Here is a 26,703-nt window from a genome sequence, read left to right as displayed (position 1 = left end):
AAGCAGTGGTATCAACGCAGAGTACTTGTAAATTTTCAATTAACATATCGATCTGTCAGTACCTTGATAAAACTCTCTCACAAGCAAACTGTTTAAAAATCAGTGGTATCAACGCAGAGATACTGACAATATTGCCCATCATATTTTTATATTTGCTCTCAGACATGCCACGTAATTCGAACGTCGAAGGTTTAAAGGGAATGGAACGGGATTGGCGAAGAAATAAAATAATACGGGGCAGCCGGCGTATGCACGTTGGCCGATCGAGGACGGTGAACGCGCGAGCGAAGGGGACGAGAAGGAGCGAAAAATAAGCAAATAAATAAAATAGATGTCTCCGAGGCGAGTCGTGAGTGTCGCTAATGAACTGGTCTCTATCGTCTCGCTTGTACCAGTAGCTTCTCTCCTCTCTCACTCGCAAACGTTGGCCCCGACTACGCTCGACCGGTCTTCATTATACTCGGCTCGCTGTCGTTAATTGCGCACGCACCTACGTAAGCATGGCGCCCCGGTAATCCGCTTGGGAAACCGTCCGATACCACCGACTCGACGAATTTATGATAGTCGTCGCAGAATCCGGTTCGATTTCCGGATTGTATCCGTTGGAAAAACTTAGGCGTATAACTTATATATTAGCCTACCTCTTGCTTACATCTCCGAACGTGTACCGGTTAGAGATTATTTCCCCAAAAGAAATTGTACGAATTATTTTATTACAGTGAACTTTATCTATAGCATATATATTTTATTATTGATACAGGGACGAAAGTTATTGATATTATTAGTTTAGCACAGAAGAGATCAAAATTTTCCTCTCTTCTCTCTACTTTACTTTACGCGAAACTTTGGCTAAACTCGCGATGGGAATTAAGCGCGATAATAATTTGTGTTATGATTTCACTTTAAGACTTAATTTCTCAGAATAATGTCTCTTTTTTCCACGCGTAGCGATCTGGGAAACCGCGAATTTTCTAAATCGCGCGTCTCGTATCGTTTGAAGAAATGATGCAGGAAGCGATGCGATAATCCGCGTGCACAAGAGAGAGCGAGAGAGAGAAGGAAAATAGGAAAAGGACGGAGCTGACGCGGACTGACCTGCGACAACAGGTTGAATTAATTGACAAAGATAGCATTTTCCGCGCCGTCGTGCCCACCTAAACGCAAATATTCGATTGCGTTCGTCAGGTTGTACGGCCAAGCGCGATAGTATAGCCGAGGGGTATACGAGAGGGTAGTAGCGGATGGTTTCGCTGGTGAGAGGAGGAGAAGGTGGATGACGAGGAGGAGAAAGGGGAGAGGGGGGCGGGCAAGCCGCGGTTCGGTTGATCGAACACATTTTAATCAATTCCATTAGTCCGCCCTGTAACCGTCCACACGGATATTTGTTGGCTCGCGCTCCCGAGAAACACGCTATGGGCGCAATACCGAGAGAGACGGAGACACGGACGTACTTAGAGAACGCGCGCGCGCGGACGTATGCGCGAGAGTGAGACGGACAGAGGAACCCGCCGACGTGTACGCGTACGTGTATCGAGGCGCGGTGTACGCGCGTGCAAGAAAGAGGGGAAACCCGAGTTTCGGGCCGGTTCGCGAACGGCGGGGGCGTCGGTTCGCCAGCGACGTCATCGTTTCGGTTTACACGCGCCAATCATCGGCCGACTAATTGGTCGGTATTTCGCGACCGATTCCGCGCTCCATCGATTCCGAGTCGCCCACCCTCGAAATCACACGCGTTTTCGCGAGAATGCGGCGCGATTAATAATGGCGTTACCGCACGCGTTACCTCCGATCGGCCAAGCTTGAGAAAATTATCTCTAATCTTTTCTCTCTCTCTCTCTCTCTCTCTCTCTCTCTCTCGAAAATGTCGATAGATAGATTGAGACCATTCATGATTTTGCCGACAAAAAAAAAAAAAGAAAAAAAAAGGAATCCATCGGTAGTTTCTGAGCTTATAAGCGATTGGAAATTGAAAGAAATTCGCCAATTAAAAGTATCGTTATAGAAAATTACAATAGATGACGTAGAATTTCATGCTTCTAATTCATCCGTGAAAATTCCGTTGCCGAAAGATTTTCCTCGCTGATAAGCGAAATCAGTCTGTCGCGAAACGAGGTTCCGGGTTAATTACCCATTGGGCCGGCGCGGCGGACAGAAACGAGAGCGGCTCTCCCTCCTCCTCCTCCTCCTCCTCTCTTTCCGGCAACAATTTCAACTCATAAGGCTACAATGTATTCGTCGTTCCGAAGGTGCCAGCCGTGTCCGTGCGAGGGTTTGCCATAATTACTCGAACGGTAATACAGGACGGCCCTTGAGTGGCAGCTCATATTACTCGCCTAACCCGCGTGAAAACTAACCCCTTGGGGAATGGGATGTGGAATGGGAATTACCGCGTTCGGGGGGAGGGGGGGAGGTGGTTAGGGGAGAAAAGGGGCGAAACAAGAGCGAGCGAGAAGAAAAGCAAGATGGTAGAGAGAGAGAGAGAGAGGGGGGGGGGGGTTGAGGCCGCGCGCGCGTTTCAACGACCTCCTCCTCGCCTTCGGTAACATCTCGCTAGATTTTTATGGACTGCGAGTGGGCATGCCGAGATAAATTACTTTCCTCCTCTCGAACCTCGATGCGCGCGCGTAATTCGCAATTATCGCGATACACCGGGCTGCTTGGCCGAAGACAGTTGAGTTGGCAGTTCTGATTCTGTTAATCCTTAACCGATGCGGCGAAAAGAAGGATCCCGATGCGATATTTGAATAAAGAAAAGAAAAAGATACGAAATATATTTCTGACTATAACAGCGCCAGAATTACACAGTCAAGCAATATATAAATAAGCTCGATGTCGTAAGCAATTACAAATAAAATCGACACTCGTCAATTAGTTTACGACTGTTTAAGGAATCTTCTTGTAATTAATGATATCGATAACGTGCGTAACGAATATGATATCTTTAGCCAAGTTACTACATGCATCTTTTGAAATTTAACGCATCTATCGAGCGATTTTACGTAACGGATAGAAATTAACGCAACGGCTTTTGACATTATTTCTCTTATTTTACATTTCATTACTTTTCAATGTCGAATCAAAAATTTATAAATATTTTTAAAAGTCAACTTCTCCCTAAACAACAAGTTCCCGAAGCTTGTACGCCCTCATCTTAATCGAAAAAGTTTTAGCGCATCGCTTAATACCGGTCGTTGTATACTGGAAACGCAGTGACGGGGTGATTCGTTGATTCGTCGCATTTATAAATATTTGCGACGAACGCGATCGCGTGTCGATTCTTCCGATAAATTTGCGCGAATGCGCGACGAGGCCGCCCTTTCGAGCGCGAAGTCGCGCGCGCGAGCAAATCGCACGAGCGAGTGAGTCGCGCGCGATGTAAATTTATAGTAAATTTATTACGTTTAAATTTGATCAGCGCGGACATTTATTTCGAAACGGCGAGATACGAGCGGTCGCACCGCAGCCTCCCCTCGCGTTCATGCGGCGAATTTTCATAATATGCAGATTTCAGTGCGCGCTGCGGACACTCGGTATGGATTTTTCGTTGCGTATCGCTTGGCGCGCGTTTACATGGCTGGACGAACTCGCGTCAACGTCGAAAGCGCAATCGGGCAACGTTAACCTCTGAGTGTTGGAACTACGCGCTCTCTCTCTCTCTCTCTCTCTCTCTCTCTCTCTCTCTCTCTCTCTGTCCTCTCTCTTTGCCGAATAAAAATTATTTTCTTCTAACGCAGAAATTACATGGAAAATATTCTCTCATAAGTTTGTCCGCTCTTTATAATACCAACCGTCTCTGAAATGTACAAAGTGCCCAAGCATCGAGAAGATGCGCGGAAAAAAAAAAAAAAAAGAAACGCCGCTCGAGTGACAGAGGGGAAGCGAATAGCGCTAAAGTGCAACAGAGGTTGAGGAAGTAATCCCAAAGTAACAGAAACGAGGGGAGTAAATCCGAGGTAATCAAAGAACGTACAAAGTATCGGTGTGTTCAAGCCCGCCGCCTTGGTCTTATCCGGAGCGAGATGGAAGAAGGCGCGAGAGGGGGCCCTCGACACGATCGCGAGATTACCTACACCCACGCCGACAGATAATAGATAGTAATTGCAGGTCTGCCCGGCTCGGAATCAGCTCGACGGATCGATCGGCCCGCGGTGGGAAGAGGGAGATAATGATGCGCTTAGGAAGAAACCGTTCTCACATTATTTTCACGCGATACGACTCCGTCCGTCCGTGCTTATTATTGTACGCGCGCGCTCGTGATTGGCCAGGCGATCGAAAATCGGCGCGATCTGGGCCGGTTTCTCCAGACGACCATATCGGGCGGGCATCGCTGGGGAGAATTTGAACCATCACCCCCGACCCTTCCGCGGGAGACGGTCCGTCTTCTTTCGGCGTGTGTTCTTACGTGTGATTGGCACGCTCGTTAGAATGCGCGTGTTGCGAGAATGAGCTGCAATTTCATCCATTCGATTCGGTCAAATTTTTTCCGTATAGTAATTTTTTTATAAACTATTTTCAAATCTTTTTCTACATGTTTGTAAATTAATGCATCGCGCATTGTCGAAAGAACGAATGTAAAGAGAATATAGAGATATAAGATATAGAATAGAAAGTATATTTAAATGTTCCGATTCGGTCGCGTACCGGCAGTTAAATTGGAAGGAAGTTAAATTAAACCAGCGCTTCATTAATGTCGCGCATGAGTTCCAACAAGGACCTACTAAATATTTGCAAACGGACTTCCCCTTTACATTAAACAAAGAGGCTGAAGAAACCGGAGACAGAGAGAGAGAGAGAGAGAGAGAATATATATATATTCTCAACGAAACTCCCAACAGGGGAGGGGACAAAAGACGATTAAGATCGTTGCGGTGGCAATTTAGCGCGGTAACGCGAATCAAAGCCCAAAAAAGCGGCCGATCTATGGACCTTCGGATTTGGATTTAACGAAGGAGGTTCGAGGAAACGAACCTCCGGCAGAGACAAAGCGTAAGGTCGCGAAAGAAAGAAGGAGAGAAAAGGAGCGAGTGAGAAAGAAGAGGGTGGGGAGGGGAGAGGACGAAGAAAGAGATGGAGAGCGAAGAAGGCGTCCGAAGAACACGAAGACGCGGTAGGAACGAGAAGGGAAACGACGAACGGAAGGTGAAAGAGAGAAGGCTGGAAAGGCGAAGGAGTAGGTTGTGTGGAAGGGCTTTCGAGGCGAGTCGCCGAGCCTAACCGTGCAGCACTCGAACTCGAACTCAAACAACTTTGAGCTGTGTGTACCCGCGCAAACAAAACAGGGCACTAATTGCTTACGTCACTCGGCAAGTCAATGGACTTCTTGACTGAGTACTCTGAGTCATGCAACCGAGCCCCGGCGAAGCGATGCGCGGCCGCTAGGCTCCTCTCCGCTTCTCTCCGCTTCGCTCCGCTCCGCGTCGCGTCGCTCCTCACCGCGCCGCCAGGCCACCTCGAGTTTCAATTAAATCACGTCCACGCACTGTTTACCTCGCATAAACGCACCGGCTCCCTCGTACGCGACACATCGACGATGTTGATGACGATGACGACGTCCTATTCTTTTTGCTCCGTCTCTCGGAGCGCTATACAATCTTATATATTTCTCTCTGTTAGAACGATAATATATTATATATATATCTCAATAGATACGAAATCATTTGGCGTTAATTCGCTCGTTAGAACACGAGAATAATCGAAACAGTGAGCGATACGTCGCAAGACGCTAGCGAGTGTCGCAAGTATATTCGAGCATGGAGAACGTATCCCTCGCGGTATGCACGAGAAGGAGCTATAGGAGCTATCTTAGATCGAACGGAGTCCAATTACCGACGTTATTAATTAATCCCCCACCTCGCCGCTCGACCGCCCGGTCCATCGTCTCTCGCTTCCATTCTCAACCCCATCGTCGTCCGTCTGTCCGCCAGAGATACCTGCGAGGGATATCCCCTCCAGCGTACTACATCCTCCATTACCGTCCCCGGTCTTCCGAATCTCGGTCGGTTTATACGCGCGGAAATACATTCCCCGTCGCTCGACTCGATATTATTGCACTTTGCGTCGCGAGCGACGTCAACTTGCGCGGGCCCTCCTTTTTTTCAGAAACGACATATAATCGAGACGGCGCGAGAATTGTTAGGAAATTAATGATTATGTACGTAGATTCGTAATATTTTTCTTTACTTTAAACGCGCTAAGAGACTGTTATCGATCGTATAACTCGAAAAGCGATCTCTTAAACTCCTTGCAAATTGTTTCGACTTCTGCCCTTCTCTCATTATGCAAAACTAATTCCCGAGATTCACGCAACCGCGTGTATCAGCTCCCGTATCATTCTCACGGCCAACACACGCGTATGCAATTTCATTTCGCGAGTGCGATTGAAACGTAACATCATTGTTAGGGCATAATTGTGTAACCGACACCGTGTAACGTCAAGCGAATCCAACTGACGTAAAAAACGCCAATCACGAAACTCGGCACAAAAAAAAACTCCGGCCGGTAAAGGGGTGGCCAGCTTCTTCTTATATCATCTACTTGAGATAGTCTTTTCTAGAAAGAGGAAAATGACAACACTCGCCCAACGACAAAACCGCTCCACTGGCCTCTTGTTCCGGCCACTCGGGAGAAGATTTCTCCTTCTCTCTCTCTCTCTCTCTCTCTCTTTCACTCGCTTCATTCTTTTCTTTCCTCTGTCGTCTCGCCAGAGAAGACACGCGGAAATGTTCTTCTCGATTTGTCAACTCGAAATGTCTTCGACGCTTCTCGCTGGATGAAAAACGTAAGAAAGCCTACGAGCGAAAAGCGGAACAATTATATGAACGGGCCACCGTTTCGAAAATTTCACGACGTTCGACGAAACATATTGAAAAGTCTTTTATCGATTACACAGTAAAATATTGATTTAATTGTATAATGCTATTAACTTTAAAACTATTATCAATTTATTTAATCTTCACGCGCGCGTGAATCACATGATTCATTTAAGAATCTCGTTGCGGGAAAAATGGCGCGCGACGCGTTGCAAGTATGAGTTTGAGATAAGATCCTATGTAAGTGCGGAGCATAAGGCCCAAAGTCGACGAACCGGCAACGCCGGACCGCCGCGATCCCGCAGTCTCTCGGGTAAGGAGAAAGAAAAAGAGAGAAAAAGAGAAGAGAGGGAAAGGAGGGAGGAGGAATCGCTCCCCTAGAATGTCCTTTGTCGCAGTACTCCCTTCTCCCTCTCCCTCTCCCTCTTCCCCTTCATCCACCCTCTCCTTACCCGCATTCGGACTAAGCGGATCCTAAGGCCCGTCCAGGCCCTTCGCATACGTGGAATGCGTGTCTCTACTACACCAAGACGTCCAAGACTCCTCTCACCGCGTTAACCGTCGTCCCCGAGCAACTTTGCCGTTCGATCCTTCGCGCTCTAATAATTTTGGACAACAGATAAATGGGGATTGTATTTGTCTCACGATCGAAAAGATAATAATCTACTGGATTTTATCGTATCGCGTAGAATGAAATTTTTTCTAATTAACCTGTGATGCGATAGGTTTGCACTCGCGTTGTTTTTATACGTCTTTCATTCTTACGTCGAAGAATCACATATACATAGATTTAATGAAATACGTAGATTTACAGGATCTCGAATGATTTTTACTGTAATTCCTCTCTGATCCGTGGAAAGAGGGGAGGGGTAGACACAGACGAGGGGAACCACAGGTATTCACGATGGTACTCGGCCGGTGACATGGGTTTCTCCGACCAATGAATTTTAATTCCTCGGGGCCCAGGCAGCCCCGCTGCGACACCAAGACGATGATTTAATATTTTAAGAAAATGAGGGGTCCGTTCTTAATTTAAGCGCGCTCGTCGTATAGAACGGGCCTGTATCGCTGGCAGCGGGAGACCTAGAAAGCCATTACCCAGATATTCGATTCGACAGTTTGAGAATGCCTTGCCTCCCCTCCACCCCTTGTCCACAACTCGATAATCCCTCTTTACGACGCGCACCATTCGGACTCTGACATTTTGAATAATAATAGCCGTGGATACTGTACAAGTCAATAAAGCAATCCGCATTTCATACTCGTTAATTTTTTTATGTCGCCAATTAACGAGAAATTGCCAAGGATTATAAGTTTTTAATTTCGTTCCTTCGACGAGTAAAATCTCGGCTTGTTAAAATCATGCTTTCTTTTGAAGACGGAGCACGCGGTTCGTTGCATCGACGATTTAGTATCTGCAAAAAAAAAAAACCTGTTTTTATCAATATTTTCTCTCTCATAAGTTTTATTTTGAAAAACTTATTATATACAAGACTATCTCGAATCATTGTAATCGTTATCTTAGCGTTATTAATACGTAGTTACTATTGTATTGAATTTTTTTCCTCTAGAGACAGGTCAGTTTAAAGATATAAAAAAATTATACTATTTCTATTACATTATAATTTCATTTTTGCGCGTATGTAAATAAATAATTTTTCCACGTTACTCATTTAAGAACGTGAAATGGTAATCGGGTAGATTACGTTAATTATCTTTAAGATTTTCAAACGACACATCGCACGTAAGCGAAGGACGAAGGTGGGATACCCGTTGACAAGCATTTGCATGTGAATGCGGTACGCTGTCGCGCTAAGCGACTCCTCTAATCTCCACGAGATTATTTTCCGAGGACATGAGTTTTCTGGCCGTTATTACCTTTAAGACGATGTTATTATTATAATTTTTTTTCTTTGAAATTTTTTTCTTTACAATAATCCTTCGAAATCCACGCTGTCCAACTATAGATTATTTCACGAAACGATCGACACGTTCGCGATAAGAATGGAAAGCTCCGATAACAAACTATTTCTTTCTCTATTTGTGAAAGGAAGTTGTGTTCCCTCTTTTCATTTTATATTAGACACATATCCTAACAAAGTCACAAATGTCAGTTTAATCGCTTCCAATATATAGGGATATTTAATAATCAACTTGTCTGTCGTATTGTAACGTGGACAGAGAAGAGGAATGATGGTTAATTGCATATACGATATCACGATTTCGCGAGAGAAATAAATGCCGACGTTATGCGTCCGGTCAACCAACTTGTGCACAATTCGTGCGGCGAGTAAATTTATTTATTTATTTCTCTCTCTCTCTCTCTCTCAGAGAAAGCGAGACGGAATGATAATTAAGCGACACGACGCGTTTGATGCAACATTATCTGCCAGCCTATACGAATGCTCCAATTATATGGCTCGTGATACTTTGATCGCAGTCATCGTTTGTGTTTATCGTGAAGGGATACCTGAACAGCCGCGGGCGAAAGTCCCGAGGGAGGAAGAAAAAAGCGATTGCCCCTTCGAGAGAGAAGAAAAACAAAGCCGGAGTGCGACGGCGTGTTTCACCTAACTTTCGCTTAAGCGACGGTGAATTTTCTGAAATTGCCGTTAGCGTTGACAATTTTTTCGCAAAAAATTTATACGGCTACGTGTGTCTAGAACATTAGAAAAAAAAAAAAAAAAATCTATTTACTTCCAACGACAAGTAAGGATTATCGATCATTAATTTGCGTATAAAGAAAAATTTTAAATATGAAAGAACTATGAAAAATTATCATATTTAAAATAATTATTAAAAAATTTTTTCCAATGATAAAAGATCGAATATACATTTGCCAGGAAGCAAAGATACGTTTAGAGATTTTAAACTCTACTTCTATTTTAACAAAGAATCCGAAGCTTCGAGTCAATACCGAGTAGACGAAGATCCAACAATAGCTCGTTCTTTTTAACGAGCGTCGCTTATTATATCGCGTTTGTAGGAGCGTTTCTTGAACACGAAAGCAGGTAGGAGGAGCGGTGGAAAGGAATAATTAAAGCGCATTTATGTGTAGGCCAATTCGTGATCACCGTCGCCGTCGGCCTCTCGGGATCTGAATGGGTCCTGGGATGACGTATTAGCTGATATTTGTCTCCCGACAATACCGGCTAAACTCTCTGCCCAGGTGTCCGTCGTCGTTTTACACTCTTCCATCTCTCGGGAGGACGCGCGTGCATGGAATTATAATGGGATAGACCGTAACAGAACGGAAGATGGGCAGCGGCAAAAAGGGACGGGATCTGGAAAGCTCCGTCAGAAGCGACGAGGAGACGGAGAGAGGAAATGTGAGAGAAACGAAAAATGTAATCTCAAACATTAGGATCATAATCGAAGAATCCACAAGGACGGAGAGTTTAGATTTTATGAGATTGTTAGAAATTTTCAATTAAAAACAGAAAGATACTACGCTCACGCGTTAAAACTTATATTTTAATTTTTAATATTCGTAGACTCTTTTCGATATTTCTTTCAAATTAGATTTTAATACATTGGTACGAGTACCGATTAGACGAAGGGCGAAACGATAAATACGGTCGATCCTGCCAGTACGGTTCCACTATCCACATTCCTCGCTCCCTACGGGCGGCCCCGCTCGTCGTTCACTCTCTTGTAGTCTTTGTCCGGCGCATTAAAGATAGTGGATAGTTTCTCACAGTGTGTTTTTCCGATTGATCGTGTGATCTCGTCGTTTCATATAATAAGATCCGCTCTTTAGATACGCGTCTTATAATTATGACGGTCCAATTTAATCCTTTATTAGACGAAACGATAACCGATTATTTCGCAAGGAGGTTAAAAACAAATATACGCGATAATTGTCGATGGAAAGGAGATGAAATTTTAGAACGTCACGTCGGGCTGCATGTATTCTCGCAGCGAAAGACCCGCGGTGTGAAAAAAGATACCGGTCGTCAAATTGATACATATTAATAAGAGCAGAGATTCGCGTTGTCAGATTTTTGCATAAATTTGAATCGGCGCGCGCGCGCGCCCGCGCACACTCGGCATAAGGATCTCAAATTTGAATAATCGAGAATAATTCCAAAGTTTTCTCCGTGTAAACGCGCTGTAATCAGCGCGAAAGCGCGCTACTCGCCCGCGAAACACATTTCACCGTGTGTAACATCTCGCGATGGATAATTAACCGCGCGCGAGCGCGGAATCGGAAAACGTGCGAATTTCGCTTCCGCGAGCAAACGCACGACGCGGTGTTTGCGCTTTTAATGAATCTTGACCGAGTAATAGCGCGTCTTTGTTTACTTGTCCCGATGCGAAATACCGCTATTAATTAGAATAATCAGCTTTATTAATCAGTTAGGTAAACAAGGTTTAGGTCAATTAATTAAAATTCATTACATCGATCAGACTGGGAAACAGCTTCATGCCACGAATCGCCTCCGTATGTATCCATAGAATATTTTGTATTTTATCTTTTCATCTTTTATATTTTTTTTTTTTTTTTTTTTTTTTATCGCACATTTCTCTTTGCCAAATAATGTGAAAACGTAATCGATATTTTAAGGAATGTTATACTGAGTGCTGTACTGAGAGAGATAAACCTAAAGATGAACCTTCAACTACTAGTTTAGAAAATATCGAGAAACTATCGAATTTGCCGATTGGTAGGCTCTAACAATACCAGGCAAGTGACGATGTAACGTATGTCTCTACACGTAGCAGGTACATCTAACTGTGTCGCTCGAAATGTCCGCCTGATCCTGTTGTAGCGATGTCTACGAACGAACAAATATTTTCCACTAGAGCAATATATGCGAATTAAGAAACGCTCTGTGATATCCACAGACGTGACGCATTCTCACATAGAATGTATTGTCAGAGAATTTAAAAAAAAAAGAAAAGAAAAAAAACGCGCCAAATATACGATACAACGAACACGGCGTCCTTCGAATAATGCATTTAACGCGAAATGTAAATACGGGGCGAAGAATCTCTTTGCACTCTTGATTATATATACGTGCGATCTGATGGGGTTTTCGAAAATATTTTTCGCGTTCGCATCTCGTTCGAATACCTCACCGCGCCGCCACCGCCACGTTGCAGAGAGTTTGCTGCACGCAAATGAAGAATTGTCAGCCAAATACGGTTCGAGAGTGGTAAGGGGCGCTAGTAGGGGATGAATGGGACGTAATGCCGGGTCTACCCTGATTGTTGCACTCCTCTCCCTTCCTCGACCTCTCGAACCCATCGGAATTTCCAGTACGAATTTCCGGCTGCGACGTCACTTCCGTCGACCGGGAACAAGTGAATCCAGCTGGCCAGAATCGTCTCTATATCGCCTCTATTTAAGCCTCTCCGCCCTCGCCTAGGTGCCATCTTCGCATCGACGCGGTAACGATCGGAAACGCGCGCGATTTAAACTTGTTAACGCATACTATTCCGTGTACTGTGTGCGTGTACGTGCGTGAGACCGGTTTATTTAAAGAATAATTCAATTCACACGTTTCTCTTCATTTTAAATCTCGCTAAGCGTATCTCTTTTCAGCCATTTCTTTTACACTTTAATAGATTTTTCATTTTTTGTAATTTCTTCCCTTTTTCAAAAAACAATTTGTCAAGGGTAAATTTTGATTAAATTATGAAAGGGACAGGTAAAAAGCAAAGGTACAATATCAGGATCCGTTATAAATAATAAAACTAGGAAAGTAAATATAATTACCTAACACAGTATGTGCAACGTGTTTGTCTACGGTCCAGCGACGACGACGCAACAATTGTGAGACTCGCCCGTGAAAACGAGATGGTGGGAGGCGCGGGTTCTTTCAAAAGTATACCAACACGAAGAATTAAGATTTTAGCGACATCCGCGAGATCGACCCGCTGGCCAATTTAATCTTTGCGAATGAAACTCTTCTCCTACCCCTCGATTACAATACGACCCCGCGGATGTTGGAATTATATCACCGTTATGATGAAGGATGACGCACCTAAAACGATTTCTCTCGTGCAATATTATTGGAGGTATAACACACGCTAATAGAGTGAACATTCGTAAACGAAAAAGAAACATCCCGTATATAACCTGACAGATTTAGATTTTAAAAACCACACGGAGGACTATATAAGATTTAATTAAAAAGAAAGAAAGAAAGATAGAGAATTATTATAATGATTTTTTTATCGGTATTGTTACTACGGTTGTTATATTTACCGTGTTCCGTTGCAGGATAAAAAAGAAATGTCGTTTATCCGATAGCTAACAATAGCGCGAGAATAATGATACGCACGACCATTCACCGCATTGTATTATCTACATCGTGTCACGGCATTGTTTGCCGCGTGTTCGGCTGTCATCCCTCGGCGCGAAATGGCGCGACACGTTTTCTCGTACCCCGCCTCCCTCGTATCACCCTTGGCGCTCGCTATCCTCGCGAGGGGTTGTGTGTCCTGTCTTCCGAGTTAGCCGCCTCTTTATTATCATTATCTCCATCGCAGACGTAACGTCGAAGCCGAACGCGAACGCGAACGCGAACGCGAACGCGTCGGCGGTATTTTTCTATTATCGCCGCGCGTATACTCGTTCGCGCGATGTTCTCTCGTTGCGATAGGGGTGAAGCGCGCTATCGTACGTGTACAACACATTTTTATTAGTCGCGAGATTCTGACTTTTTCTGACCAAGAGCCATACATGTACCATATACGGAGCCGCATCGCCGCATCGCCGCATCGCCGCGCTCCGTATTTTTCGCGTTACGAAATAAATCACATCGATAATTGATTGGGCGTAAATTAAAATACCGGCCCGTTTTATTGAATCGCTTGCTTTTGTAACATTTATTAAATTGTCCTGTTAACCTCTCTTAATTAATACAGTGCAATATACATAATTTTTAATTGAAGAGAAAAAATAAAAATACCGAGGAGAAAATGGGAAAATAATTGAAAACAATGCGCCGCGCGTTCTCTACGAATGGCTATACGAAATCGGAAACGATCCGTCAATATATCGGATCCCCAACGAGGAACCAGGCCCGAACCAAAAATGGCGATGCGGTAGCGCGGACGGTCACCGGAAGATCGACGAAGGGCGAGTCGGGAGGGGGACGGGGGAGGGGAGGACATTGAAAAGCGGTTCTGCGATCAAGAGAGCCAATTACCCACCCTTGCACAAGTGCGCCCCGTCCAACATATTTTTCCTACGTAGCTTACGCGAACGCTCGAAGCGCACTCGAGCGCTCGCATATGCGAGCTGCATTTCGAGGAGGCGGGCGCGCATAATGCCTCGCAAATCTCCGCGCATGCACATTATATACGGATCGGGATCATGCGTCGAGTCGGCTCCGCGGGTCGAGGGGAATGCGCAATGTTAAGGGATGGAAAGGGGGGTGGGGGGCGGGAGAGGATAAGGAGAGGCTAATAAAGCTAAGGGTGCCCCGCGACGTCGCGTTTACTCGGCCAAATTTACCGCAAAAACATATTTGCTCCGCGAAAGTCCCGACCGGATTCCTTAAGCTTCCCGTACGCTCGCGCCCTTTGTCGGTCGCTCGTATTTTCTAAAAGCGACGCATTTCTGCCAAAATCGATACGCACTGTAATTTGTAGAAAGTGGCCAAAATTTCAGCGATGTCGTAAATAAATGGAATAAATACCCGTGAATATCAATGTTTCTCGCGGGACGAAATTAATTAAATTATAAATATCGTTGATTAAAAATTGCTAAATTACTCTCTCTCTTTCAATAATAGTCGTTATTAAATTAGAAAACAATGTATAATAATGGGGATAAAAATGTGAAAATCTCTAGTAAACTATTAAGAAATTCACAGGCTTAGGTTAGGCGGTTTCAACAGAAACGTTCTCTCTATTGATCAAAACCAACCACGATACTTATGTTTTGCTTTTAATAAGCAGCACGTTGTTGCTTTTACAGCGAGAAATATTCAGCACCTTTGACAGGCACGCACACGATGCCATCCGAAGACGACCGTTATAAATTTACCGCGGAAACCTCTGATTTTTTTTTTTTTTTAGTGGCAATGATTTTACGGGGATATGACACCCGCCTACACGAGGCTACCATGTAAGGTGCGTGTATTTTGGCGATTTTTACGACGAGGCTTTACGAGTCCCGAACGTTCTCGGGAACCTCGTAATGACCTTCGGAAGTTTGCGGAAAAAAGGTCGAGCAAGAATCGTCCGCGAGAATCGATGAGACCTCTGAGAAGCTTCAAAGCCTTTTCGCCCACAAAAGGGTACGTGATAATGCGGGACGGCGAGTATATATCGGTATATTCGTCGCACGTATCGTTTATCGTTAATTTAAATTTAATTTCTTCGTAGTAGACGTAGGGCTTAAAATTTATAAAAATTTATGCGATACTAAATCTTTTATCGACTCACTTCTCAAACATTCTAATTTATATAGAAACAAATTTAGATTGAGATTTCTCAATAATGTTGCGAATGTTACAACGTAACGATTATTACACGCGTTATTATTACTCGGTATAATAATTTTCATCAAAGCTCCCATATGTCGGCTGGAAGCGAGTTTACATCTCGGATGTGGCTGTTTATTTGGCCTCTCGACTTGGTATCAAATTAGAACTGCTTTCCATCTGACGTCCGCCCCGCCCCAATGCAGCTTCCGAATCCCGAACTGACCTGTCCAAAGGGCCGACCACCCCACAGCAGAAACGAGCTAAGGTCACCACCACGTGACCGCAAGACATATACCTGCAGGCATCACGTGACTCGCGAATATGTGATCTATCCTGTTTTCCTGGAGAGATACGATGTTCGGCGAATAAATTCGAGGCGTAGAAAAATTTAAGTAATTCAATTTCGATAGCTGGCTCGGATCTGATTATATCGAAAGTTCAAGCTGCAACTATCTGTCCGCTGTTGAAAAATAATCACCGCGTGGACCTCTCATCCTTATTGGATTACGAAGGAACAATCCTAAGATGCGTTAACGAGTCCTACGGACGGCAGGATCCACGATGGAAATCCTAATGTCTTCCGACAGGCGTGCCGGGGAAGGCCGAGTCGGCGCCTTTTCCGAACTATCCGCCGCAATTATCCGAAACCTCTGTCGGCTTATTTCTTTTTTTTTCTCGCTCGCACTCTCTCCTCCTCCTCCCGCAGGACCTTCCGCAGAACCAGGCATTGTCCTCACCTCCGCTCCGTGTTTTTCTCTCGCTGGTAGATGCGAGCTGAGATAAAAGTTTTGACAAGTGCACTCTCTGGTCCGGCAACCGTGAACATTACACAGGACCATTCGGCTGAGGCTCGCAAGGGAAGGAAGTGAGAGGGATATTCATCCATTTTCTCTCTTCTCGATTTTAATTCTAGATCCGCGCGATATATATATTTTATATGTAAATGTGTCATGATCTGAATTTACGTTTGAAATAATAGTTATCGCAATAGTCGATCCATCGGCGTTTCGACTTAACGTTCGAATTAACATATCTACTTGCAATAAGATGAAAACGACGGTATTCGTATCGCTTCAAGATTGCAACATTGCCTGTATCGATAGCCATGTTCGTGTTACTGCGCTGTAATATTTATTGATGTTTTAGCGTCCTCAAGGTTACAGTTATCGTTAAATAGAAGAGTAATTGCTAGGAAAAGAAAGGCTTGAAAAAGCTTATGCTTGAAATGCATATCGCGTATGTTAAGGTATGTAAATTGATTTTATAAGCCGGTTCGATAAAGAAACAATGAGAAAACTGACCGATCGCATACCGACTTACCGTCGATCCGAAACGATTTTATTCGGTTCTTTACCGGTTCGTTCACTCGTCGGATGTCCAAAGTACCCAGTTGGCCCGATTAGAGAACACCATAGCGCGCACCGCATTCTGTTTCTTTTTTTAATCAAAGCACGATTGAAAACGATCGACTTTGCGTCTCGAATCGTGTTGCTTACGAGAAAATATTCGAAATTATCGTGTCGCTATAAGAGAGCTCGAGCAAAATTAACAAAACAACAATATTGTTACTAATTTTATTCCGCTGTCCCTTATTTCTCTTTTGTTTCTGTCTCGCGCTTAATTTAAGACTAAGACTCTCTATCGCTCAGTTTGGGGCATTCGAAGCGAGTTTCCGGTACGTAACTCATCGTCTCGCAATATCGCGAGAAACGCGAGAAAAGATTTCAAATATATGTCGCTGCGAGAGCGCGGCCGCTCGCTCGCTGATGCGAGACACGACGAGGCGGAGCGTAATAAAAATAAGTAATTACTGCGAGTAATCCTCCCCTCTACTTCCCCGCGACGCACTCCTCCACCCCGCGCGAGTCGTTCAATTAACGGGAATACTGTTGTCTTCCCACTCAATCCTCTCTCTCTCTCTCTTCGCCCCTCGCAGCCTCCGCGCATCCCGTGCTTCCAGTGCTTGCCTCTCGCTTCTCTCGCTTCCCTCGCTTCCCTTCGCCCGTCCCTCTCGCTCGTCCACAAAACCCGCGAAATGTTTCACTCGCAAAGTCGCGTGGAGCGCGCGCCGCGGCGCAGAGGGGCACCTCTTCTGACCCGGTTGGGGGGAGGGTGGGGGGGAAAGGGGCCCCGCGGCGCGGAGGGACCCCGGTATATCGATGCCCCTCCTTCACTCACGCCCCTGACGTCCGTCTATCCGCTGCCTCCCTCCGTCGCTGCGGTTCCGAAGACCGCGCACCACCATCCCTCCCGCGCCCGATCCTCGTTCTCACCGCGCGCACCGCGCTCTCGCCCTCTTCCACCCCGCTACTTTGATACGCGCCGCATAGTGGGGGGGAAGCCGACGACGCGGCGGCTCCTCCGGCCGCCACTCGTTCGTCCGACGTCGTGCAGCGCGAATCGGTCCGTCGCCGCTCCGTATTGTGCGCGTCGCGCGGTGTGCGTCTCCGCGACATGCCCGTCGCTTCGCCCGTGTTACGGAGTTACGTTTCGCCTTGACTCGAGTGACCGCGAGAGCGCGAGGTCCGTGCGAGAGATTTCGAGTCGAGATCGGTCTCGTATTGTCTGTCGGTGCGGTTCGCGGAATGTGTCGCGTCGTGTGGCACGCGGAGCCCCGCTGAGCCAACCTTTTCTCGCCTTCTCCCCGAAGCGAGCACGTTGCGGTGCGGCAGTTTCAATGTCCCGAGTGTTAACATTTTACGCGCGATTACACGCTACATTCTGTCAGCTTCGATCCTAACCCGGGCCAAGACGCACTTGGATCGATTGTGGATTCCGCGCAACTCTCGAAGGCGTGGAGGAATTCGTTGAAATGTCTTTGCGATCGAGGAAACACTCGAGGATCGCTATCGATCCGATATTAACATCGAAGAGAGCGAGATTCGAGCGCATCTGGAATTTTAGAGCGTAGTAGATCGACGGATTAAAGTTACGAGGAAATTTCATCGATTTATGTTTTGTACGATCTCGAAGAGGAGAGGCTCGATCGAAAATACGAGAGGCTCCTCACGGTATAATGTACAAAGTGTCATCGATCGAACGCGGAGCGCCGTGACATTGTGATCTTTAATGGATCGGCGGGATCGAGTGAGAGGCGCGTACGAACTCGCGCTGTCCCATTGATCGAAAGTGGGCCTTCGAAGAAGAGAGGAGGAGCGCGTCCGAGACCGACGAGCGCAACATTTACGGGCGCGCTCGCGGTGCTCGACGAACACAGCACAGCACAGCACAGCACGGCACAGAACACCATAGCACAGCGCGGCGTGCGTGCGTTCCCCGAGATCGATAGCCCGTGTAGGAGGAGGACAGGACGACCAAGGATCCTCGCGAACGGCACGAGGACTCGGCCCGTGGACACCTGCTCGCGATGCCATCGCGCGTCGCCGTGTGTGTACACCGTATGTGAGACGCGCGAGCGCGCGCGCGCGCGAGAGAGGGAGAGAGAGGAGGAAGAGGAGGAGGAGGAGGGGGACAGTCGCCGATCTAGCGAAGATCGCGACGAGAGATCGTCGTCGTCGTCGTCGTCTAGTGAACGATAAAAAGGGAAATAAAGTGCTGTTTCTCGCCCGAGGATCTAGCGGCTGATCGATTCAATTCCCAGCCTACGCATGCCGGCGATAGTGGTGAGTGTGACGCTCCGATAACTCGGCTCTTGCTTTTTATCTCTTCGCGTTCGAGATCGACGTTACTGATAAGCGCGGGACTCTCGCTCCGACCCGGTCATCCGATTCGTGATCCAATTCATGTAGACGCGATTCCGAGATACCGATTCGTAATCGCGTAGACGCGTGAAATGTTTAAAAAGGGGACAGATTTCTAAATAGTAGGATTAATTTTTTTTTTTTTTTTCGACAGACTTTTATGACATTTATTGACGAAAGTTAATTGATTGCAAATACAAGAGTATTACGCTCGTTTACGCATGGAAATGAAAAAAATGAGATTTTTTTTTTCACAATTATCTACCAATCTTTATTTATACATTCGCATATATATGCGAGTAAAATTTCAAACGCGCACTGCATATAAATTTAATCGGTATTTATAAATTTTTAACGTATTTAAAAATTAAAATATCCATTGCAAATGTAAGCACCATTTCTATTTACCGGAAAATATATAAATGAAAAATTAATAGGCCGGTCGCACACATGAATTCATATTTTACTTACTTATGCGTTCATTAATTAAATATTAAAAGCTTCGCAGATAATGTAAATTAAAAAATTACTCGCTTTTGCGCGAATGTAAATTCACATTTTATTAAATTTGTCCATATAATATTTATAAACTAAAAATCGAAAGGCGCTCTTATACAACTCAATCCGAATCTCGTTTATTTACCTACGCCGTAGTTAAACATTTCATGTTTCCTGGCAAATATGTATATAAAAATTTTAACTATTCGCAAATATAAAGTTTTATGTATCGAAAAGCCCATTTATGGAGATTGTATTTTTGGTCGAGGATTTTCTTCACTCGCCCGATACGCGTCGTTCTGCGATCGGTGTCTACGATTCTATTTTCAGATACGTGTCGTCCTACCTGCAAATAGGAAAACATTGTCCCTACGTACGCCCTCTTTGTCGGCGGGAAGGGTTAGCGTCCACGTGTCGAGTCCTCTCGTTTACACGGCGGCAATCAAAATATTTCTCGTTCTTCGACCAAAGTTTCCCGCGTTTGTACTCGGAACAGTAGTAGTATTAACCCTCGGGGGCTTAATGTCCAACGCAGCTCGGTGGCACGCCTTTAATCGCAGTTCTAATTCGTGGCAGCTGTGAGCTGCCATACTTTCCTAAGCTCACGAATCTTAAACTCCTTGTGCATTTTTCGAAACGTCACTCTTCGCTTTTACATTATTAATCTTAAATATTTTACGTATCTCCTAATCTCGATCCGATACGCCGGGAGGGTCTCGAATCTTTATTTCTGGGGGGGGGGGGGGAGATTATTTTTTATTTCATTAGATACAAGTTTCATTCTTAAATCCATAGATTTGTGAAGATATACTTAACACTTTTGGATTCTTGAACGTGTTTGATTTCTTATAACCAGATCGCTGACACTCTCCTGTCTCGCTCTTGTATCGCACGATCGTAATCTCCGATCGTCCCATGCGAGCAGAAATTGTTTTCCGCGGAAACATTACGCCGACCGATAGCTATGAGAAGACTGAAAAGAAATTTCCGAGTAAGGCTGCGAGAGAGAGAGAGAGAGAGAGATCGGGACACGCAGGCGCGTCCGCTGCCACGTGGTCGTCGCGGTCGGATCCGGACGACTAGGTGTTAATCTTTTTCGAAAATCGACTGGCTATGCCGCCGTCGTGTCGGAAGGCGAAGGGTGAAGAGCGGCGGGCGTCGCGTCGCTTTGGCAAAACAAGTAGTTACGTGAGCCCTGGCCCGCGGCCAAGCGGTTTTCAACTTTCGAGTCGAACTCAAATATTCTTTGCGGAGACACTGCTCTTTCCGCCTTATGCGCTCTTGGGGAATGCATAAACCGCGCCGTTAATTATCCGCCATTTGAATTGATAATAATGATAATTCTAATCGACAAAAATGCGTCCGCGTCTAAGATTCAAATTAAAATTTCGATACAGCAAGATCAAGTTTTTATAGTAGATCGATCTGAAAAATAGGATCGGCTATACATGGTTCTTAGCTTTGGTTCAACAATTTTCAGATCTAAGTTGGTAGCTGCTTTTACTTTTTTTTTTTTTTTTTTACGATCTCTTGTAAGAGATATCTTGATCCGGATCTACCTAGTCGCGCGCGACGCGCTTCTCTATCGGATTAAATGGATAAGAGATTGACGAAGTACCGTTTCTTTGACACGCGCTTTCCATCGATGATGATTCGAGATAAACTGCAAATGTATCTTTTTGTACAATTTATTCGTATTAATCGGTGCGATATCTCGAAAATTCGCCAAGTTCTTCTAAAATTATAAATTTCGTCTGATAAAACTTGACGATAATTACATTATTATTCATATAAATTCGTGAACGCGATACATGCCCGTAGGTAGAAGATTATTCCTCCGTAACAAGAAACTTTTGTACCGTATTGTACATCTCACATGATATTATCTCATGACAGATACGCGCGAATGGCTGATCGAACTAATTAAAATCTCGTGAGCGACGTAATTAGAAACGAGGGGAATATGTGTATTAGTCTACATAATTCTCTATAATTTTGTAATTCTGCGAATCACTCGGATTTAGATGATATCGGTAATTTCTGCAAGTCCATTGACATAAATCGCAAAAATTGTTGAACGAATCGGACAACGATTTTAGTCGGGGAATAACGGGGATCCGTACGATATTAGCTTCGAAATTGTCATTATGGCGCATCGGTGATCACGTGGGGGGCTCTTTCCCGCGTTATTGCGATACCGTGCTCGTAAGAGGAATCGCGGTTAGCGAAATTATTTTTGAAGGCGGATATATAAGGCGCGTATGCACGCACGCGCGCGCGCGCGTTATAACTCGTAAGGAAAGTTGCTCGCGAATATAAGTGCGCCGTATAACGTGGGTATAAAATATTTCCAACGTCGCGATATTAGTTCGCCGACTATTTTCAGTTTGGCAGGGTACCGCGAAGCGTGTTTAACACGTGCTATCGTATCAAGGTTGCGTCGCGTCGCGTAGCGGGGCCAGGTAATTTGTCTTTTGTCGCTAGTATCCGATGATACCGATCGCTCGTCTAAAGATAGCGCGCAACAAATGAGAATTAATGCCACGCCAGCTGCGCGATCATTCTTTTTTTCTCGTATCCCCCAACGATAGTGAAATATATTGCCGTATACCAATTTTCGCTCACTATGAAAACAGCAGCTGCGCTAAATTAATAAAGCTTATGCATTTTTATTAATTGAATATTAAAATTACTAGAGAGAGCGCCTTTATATTTCATATATTTCCGTTAGAACGTTCGATTTAAAAGCCAAACTTGATAGATTAAAATTTATGAGAACACTAATTTAATAATTAAATGTAACGCGAAAGCGCCGTTCGCAAAAATATTTAGGAAGCTAGTTGGGAAGCTAGAGTGACGCATTTTGCTCTTTTCCTCTCTCTCTCTCTCTCTCTCTCTCTCTCTTTTTTCAAGTATAATATCCTCTCGGGGCTAACGGATTGCTTACGGCCATTTTGGGGATGACAGCCGGAAGCGGCGGGCACGCTAGTACGTCCGTGCACGAAGACATACTTAACTTTTAATTACTATCATATAACTAATTAGCCCCGGGTGCGGGCGGGGGTTTTGTATATTAATTTAATTTTCAATCTCACAGGGTAATTCTTGGCGCAACGTTAGTTTTAATCAACCCTCCGACGCGCTCCACACGCCAGCCCGGCTCTCCGTAGGCGGTGGGTCGCGAGAAGTGACGGCAGAGGGGTGAAATGGGGAGAAAGGGGGGAGGGGGAGGAGGGTGGTTGGTAGTCGAGGGTGGCTCGGAGTGTGCTTCGAGGTGGAGTCGAGGGGCAACGGTGGAACGGAGGAGTACACCTACTCAGCTAATAAAAAGCGGCAATAAAAAGCACCCCTTAGGACCACTATGGATATCTCGCTTCTCTCCCTTTTCCACCTCTCTCTCCCCCCCCCACCCGCCCCCTCTCCCCATCTCTTTTTCACCGCTTCGCGGAACCGCGCCGTATTTCTTTCTCTGTCTTTGCGTACCAGGTTTATTCACCTGCCCGGGATTAACTTTAATCAAGTATTTACATTTTAATTCGCTGCCGTGTACACGCTTAACCGAACCCGCCGCCCTTTACGATAACATCGCGTCGTTTAATTGCGAACCGCCACTTTCCGACGAGACGACGTCTGGTAGCGCGAGCGAGTCCGCGATGTCAATTTCGTTCCTTCTACCGACTGTAACCGCCACAATAATAAGGACAGCGGATGGGGACTTGCGTTTACCGTTATTCTCAGAAACGATGTCAAATTAAATAATAAAGATTAGAATAATCGCGGAGATTGCAGGGAAAGACGGGTCGATTGATCGATACATTAATACGCGAATTTATCATGCGATTGCGTCATATTTATTACGATAAACGTACGAGCAATCGTGACGTGATAGCGACGTTGTACATTTTCTGGATACCCATTGATAATTCTTCAGATTCTATCGTTGATAACAATTTCGGAGTAAACGTAAAATAAATGATAAAATATATTAATTGAATATATTTGACAATAGAATTTTTATGCGAGGTACGGGTTATGGTAAAAGATTAATTTTATTTTCACGTACACATAATTAATGATCGAACGCGCGTATTAATAAAAAATGTAAATCCGAGCTTACAAAAACGTCGAATGTGCATCGTGCATGACGCAACGCGCTCTTTTTCTGAAATAATCCTCGATACATTAATGACAAAGAGGATTTATTACTTAGAGCGGTCGGATAAATATTATGCTCGAGGTTAATACCTAAATGGACCACATCAACTCGCATCGTATTATCGATGTATTTCGCGGTTTCGTCGAAACGTTTTGTACTATAAACGTGCGTTCGATATATGAATTTCACGCTTCTAATTAGCCTCGTTAGACAATTTCTGAAAATGGTATATGAAAATGCATAGATAATAATTAGTTTTATTGCTGCGTAATGAGTACTCGTTTCAGATAAGATTGCAAATGTGTATGAAATATTGTATATGGTAATGAGAGGAAAAGAGAGATATATAAAGCTACAATATATATATATATATATACGAGAATTGATGAATTTTCCATTGTTTTTCGCAAATTTAATCAAACTTTTCTAAGATTTAATTTGCAATACAAACCTATCAAATCTGTAACAATATATATTGTACATCACACGTACATTCACGTTTATTCGATCGCGCTCGCGCGCGTGTGCTAGCCATTCGTATCGACTTGTATTTGTACTCTTCACGAGGTGCGCGTATGCGTGCGTGTTTGTGCGTGCGTGCGAGCGTGCGTTCGTGTTACTCGCTGGGAATACGCGTCGCGCATGTGTGCGCGTGCGGAGGCAAACTGGAGTGCGGAGAACGAAGAGAGGTAGGAAGAGAGACAGAGCAGATTCCTACGAGATGGAGAGAAAAGGAAGGGAATTACAGCTCGAAAAGAGACGATGAATTTACGAGGGAGGGAGATGCGGAACGCCGAGGTAGAGAGATAACCGACTGTAGATAGAGGAAACAAGAATGAGAGAGAGAGAGAGAGAGAGAGAGTGAGCGAAAGATAGGCAGATAAAGTGTATCCAAAACAGAGATAGAAATATAAAAGATACGCATTGGAAATCGCCGCTACAAAACAGAGAGTGATAGAATGACGAGTGTCTGAAGAGGATGGATAGGAATGAATGCGTACATGCGAGAGAGAAACTGAAAAACAAGAATATATGCAAGACAGTGTAAGTGAGAGAGAGAGCGTGCGATCGAGGGACAAAGGAGTGAAGGAGAGGAGTAGAAGACGAGTGTACACAGTCGCGATAGAGAGTGGAAAGGAGCGTGGAAGAGGAAGATAGTGGGCGAACGCAGATAGGATGTGTACAGAGGGCCAGAGGAGGCAGGTGTAGGGAAAGAGGTACGCAGGCGCATATGAGTATGTTACGGGGATGGCCAGAGGGCAGCTAACGTTTATAATATTAACGCTAATGGACTACCTTATACCTTATATACCGACCGACCCCTCGCTAGTCCTCCTCTTCCTCTCCGCTTACGTCTCCAGACACCCTCCTCAGTCCTCGGCAAAGTACAGGATAATATTCATGGATGTATTCAAGCTAATGCACCGAGGCTTCCATTGCAATAATAACAAAGTAAAGTAACATGGCTGATTTTTAATTATTTTATCATTCGTATAAAGACGCGCGAGCGTCTACATACACGCATTGGCTTTTAAACATTTCGGATATCCCGATAGAGAGTTTAAATAATCTTCGATGCCAATAAATCTGTTTTTATTTCATTTCATCGATAGGTACCTACAATTTATTTCCGACAAATTATCCGCGATGTTTTGCAAAGTCCCTTAAAAATTGTATTAAAATCTTTTTAACGCATCAAATATGTATGAAATATATGCAATTCTCACGTCCATAATTTTCTTTCTTTTTTTTTCTTTTTTTTTTTTTTAACGCTCGATACATTAGAATTCTACACAATTCTGCAGTAACCGCGTAAAAACTTGTCAATTCCATATGGCGCAGAGTCGTGCGGCCCACCTGTCGCGAATCTCAATCCAGTCACCCCGTACAGCACTCTGGGATAATAATGTATGGTAACGGAACGCCTAAGTAAAAGCCGTTTCACGTATGTGAGTTTATATCGGCTGGTGTGCGTATGCGTGAACATACCATGTGAACATGCGTGAATGTGAACGCATGCGCGCGCGCGCGTTCGTGTACTATACAAGAAGAGAATTGTGTGGCATTTATTCCGCATCTTTAACATTATCTTTTAACGTTAATGACTCTACTCTTTTTTTTTCATTTTATTTTATTTTTATGTATTCAAGTTTAAAGAAAAATAAAAAAAAGTTACGGGAAGGCCTCCCCTCTCTCTATTTACTCACGCAATAATACTGATAAACTTTCTGACATTGTTTATGTTTTCTTACAAGCAATGTTATTTTATCAGTAACAAGACACACTCGACACTTCAAAATATTTAGTGTTTAAACTCTCTCGATGTGAATTTCCAGTATTTATTATTCGATTGAATCTTACTTTTTTTTTTTTTTTCCTCCATGAGGATAAGATAATAGCACGAATAAACTGTAACAATTTTGTCGGTAAACTGAGATACAAAAATGAGATAAATACATATACATAATCTCATCTCGTAGCTTTAACAAGCTTAATTGGATTACGGTGTTTTCCTTCCTATTTAAAATATAATACGAGATATTTGACAATTTAGATAGCTATAAAACGGTTGTGAATTCCAAACTGCGAGATAAATATATGAGAAAGTTTCCAAGTATATTAGGAATGCATTGCCTTTGCTGAATTATTCGAGTGCTTTCAAGAAATTGCAGGATGCATTAGCTTACATTACGGCAGTTCCATTACATTATGAATATTACTCCGTATATTGATGAGGAGAGGGGGTGGAGATGTAGGGCTCTCGATATATGAATGTGGTGGTGCATTTTATTATTTCTAATATTCCCCTGATGCGTCAATATTGGCTCCGGTTGATTAATAGGACGTATCTCTCAATGATCAATAATATTATGTTAATGATAATAATATGTATGTGTATGTGTGTATAATAATTTATTGAATAATTATATTTAAAATAATGTGACGCGAGGGAAAGGGGATATTGGTTAATTTTTTTTTTACTTTTTAATTTTGAAAATATTACAGAATATATTGTAAATGATATATGAATTTTATTGTTAATTGCCATAGCTGCGATTTTTTTGACAACTTTAGGAATATCGAAACTATAAAAG

At 44.2% G+C, this 26,703-nt stretch overlaps 1 protein-coding gene across 2 annotated transcripts in view; it reads left to right on the top strand.

Annotated features, from left to right (window-relative positions):
• Positions 1-26,703, top strand: part of LOC138936956 (uncharacterized) — an 86,797-nt gene that overhangs the window by 11,497 nt on the left and 48,597 nt on the right. Inside the window, exon 1 of one of the 2 annotated variants that reach the window (XM_070302770.1) lies at positions 18,786-18,876. The exons of the other annotated variant lie outside the window; for it this stretch is intronic. The gene's annotated coding sequence lies outside the window, so the exon portion shown is untranslated. Of the gene's footprint in view, positions 1-18,785; positions 18,877-26,703 lie in introns of those variants that run through there. 2 annotated transcript variants of the gene reach the window in all.

This window comes from Polyergus mexicanus, unplaced genomic scaffold (genome assembly GCF_030449975.1).
Source record: "Polyergus mexicanus isolate NDT 795.1 unplaced genomic scaffold, iyPolMexi1.0 SCAF_10, whole genome shotgun sequence".
In the NCBI taxonomy this organism is placed as follows: domain Eukaryota; kingdom Metazoa; phylum Arthropoda; class Insecta; order Hymenoptera; family Formicidae; genus Polyergus; species Polyergus mexicanus.
This window is presented reverse-complemented; position numbering and strand designations above follow the sequence as displayed.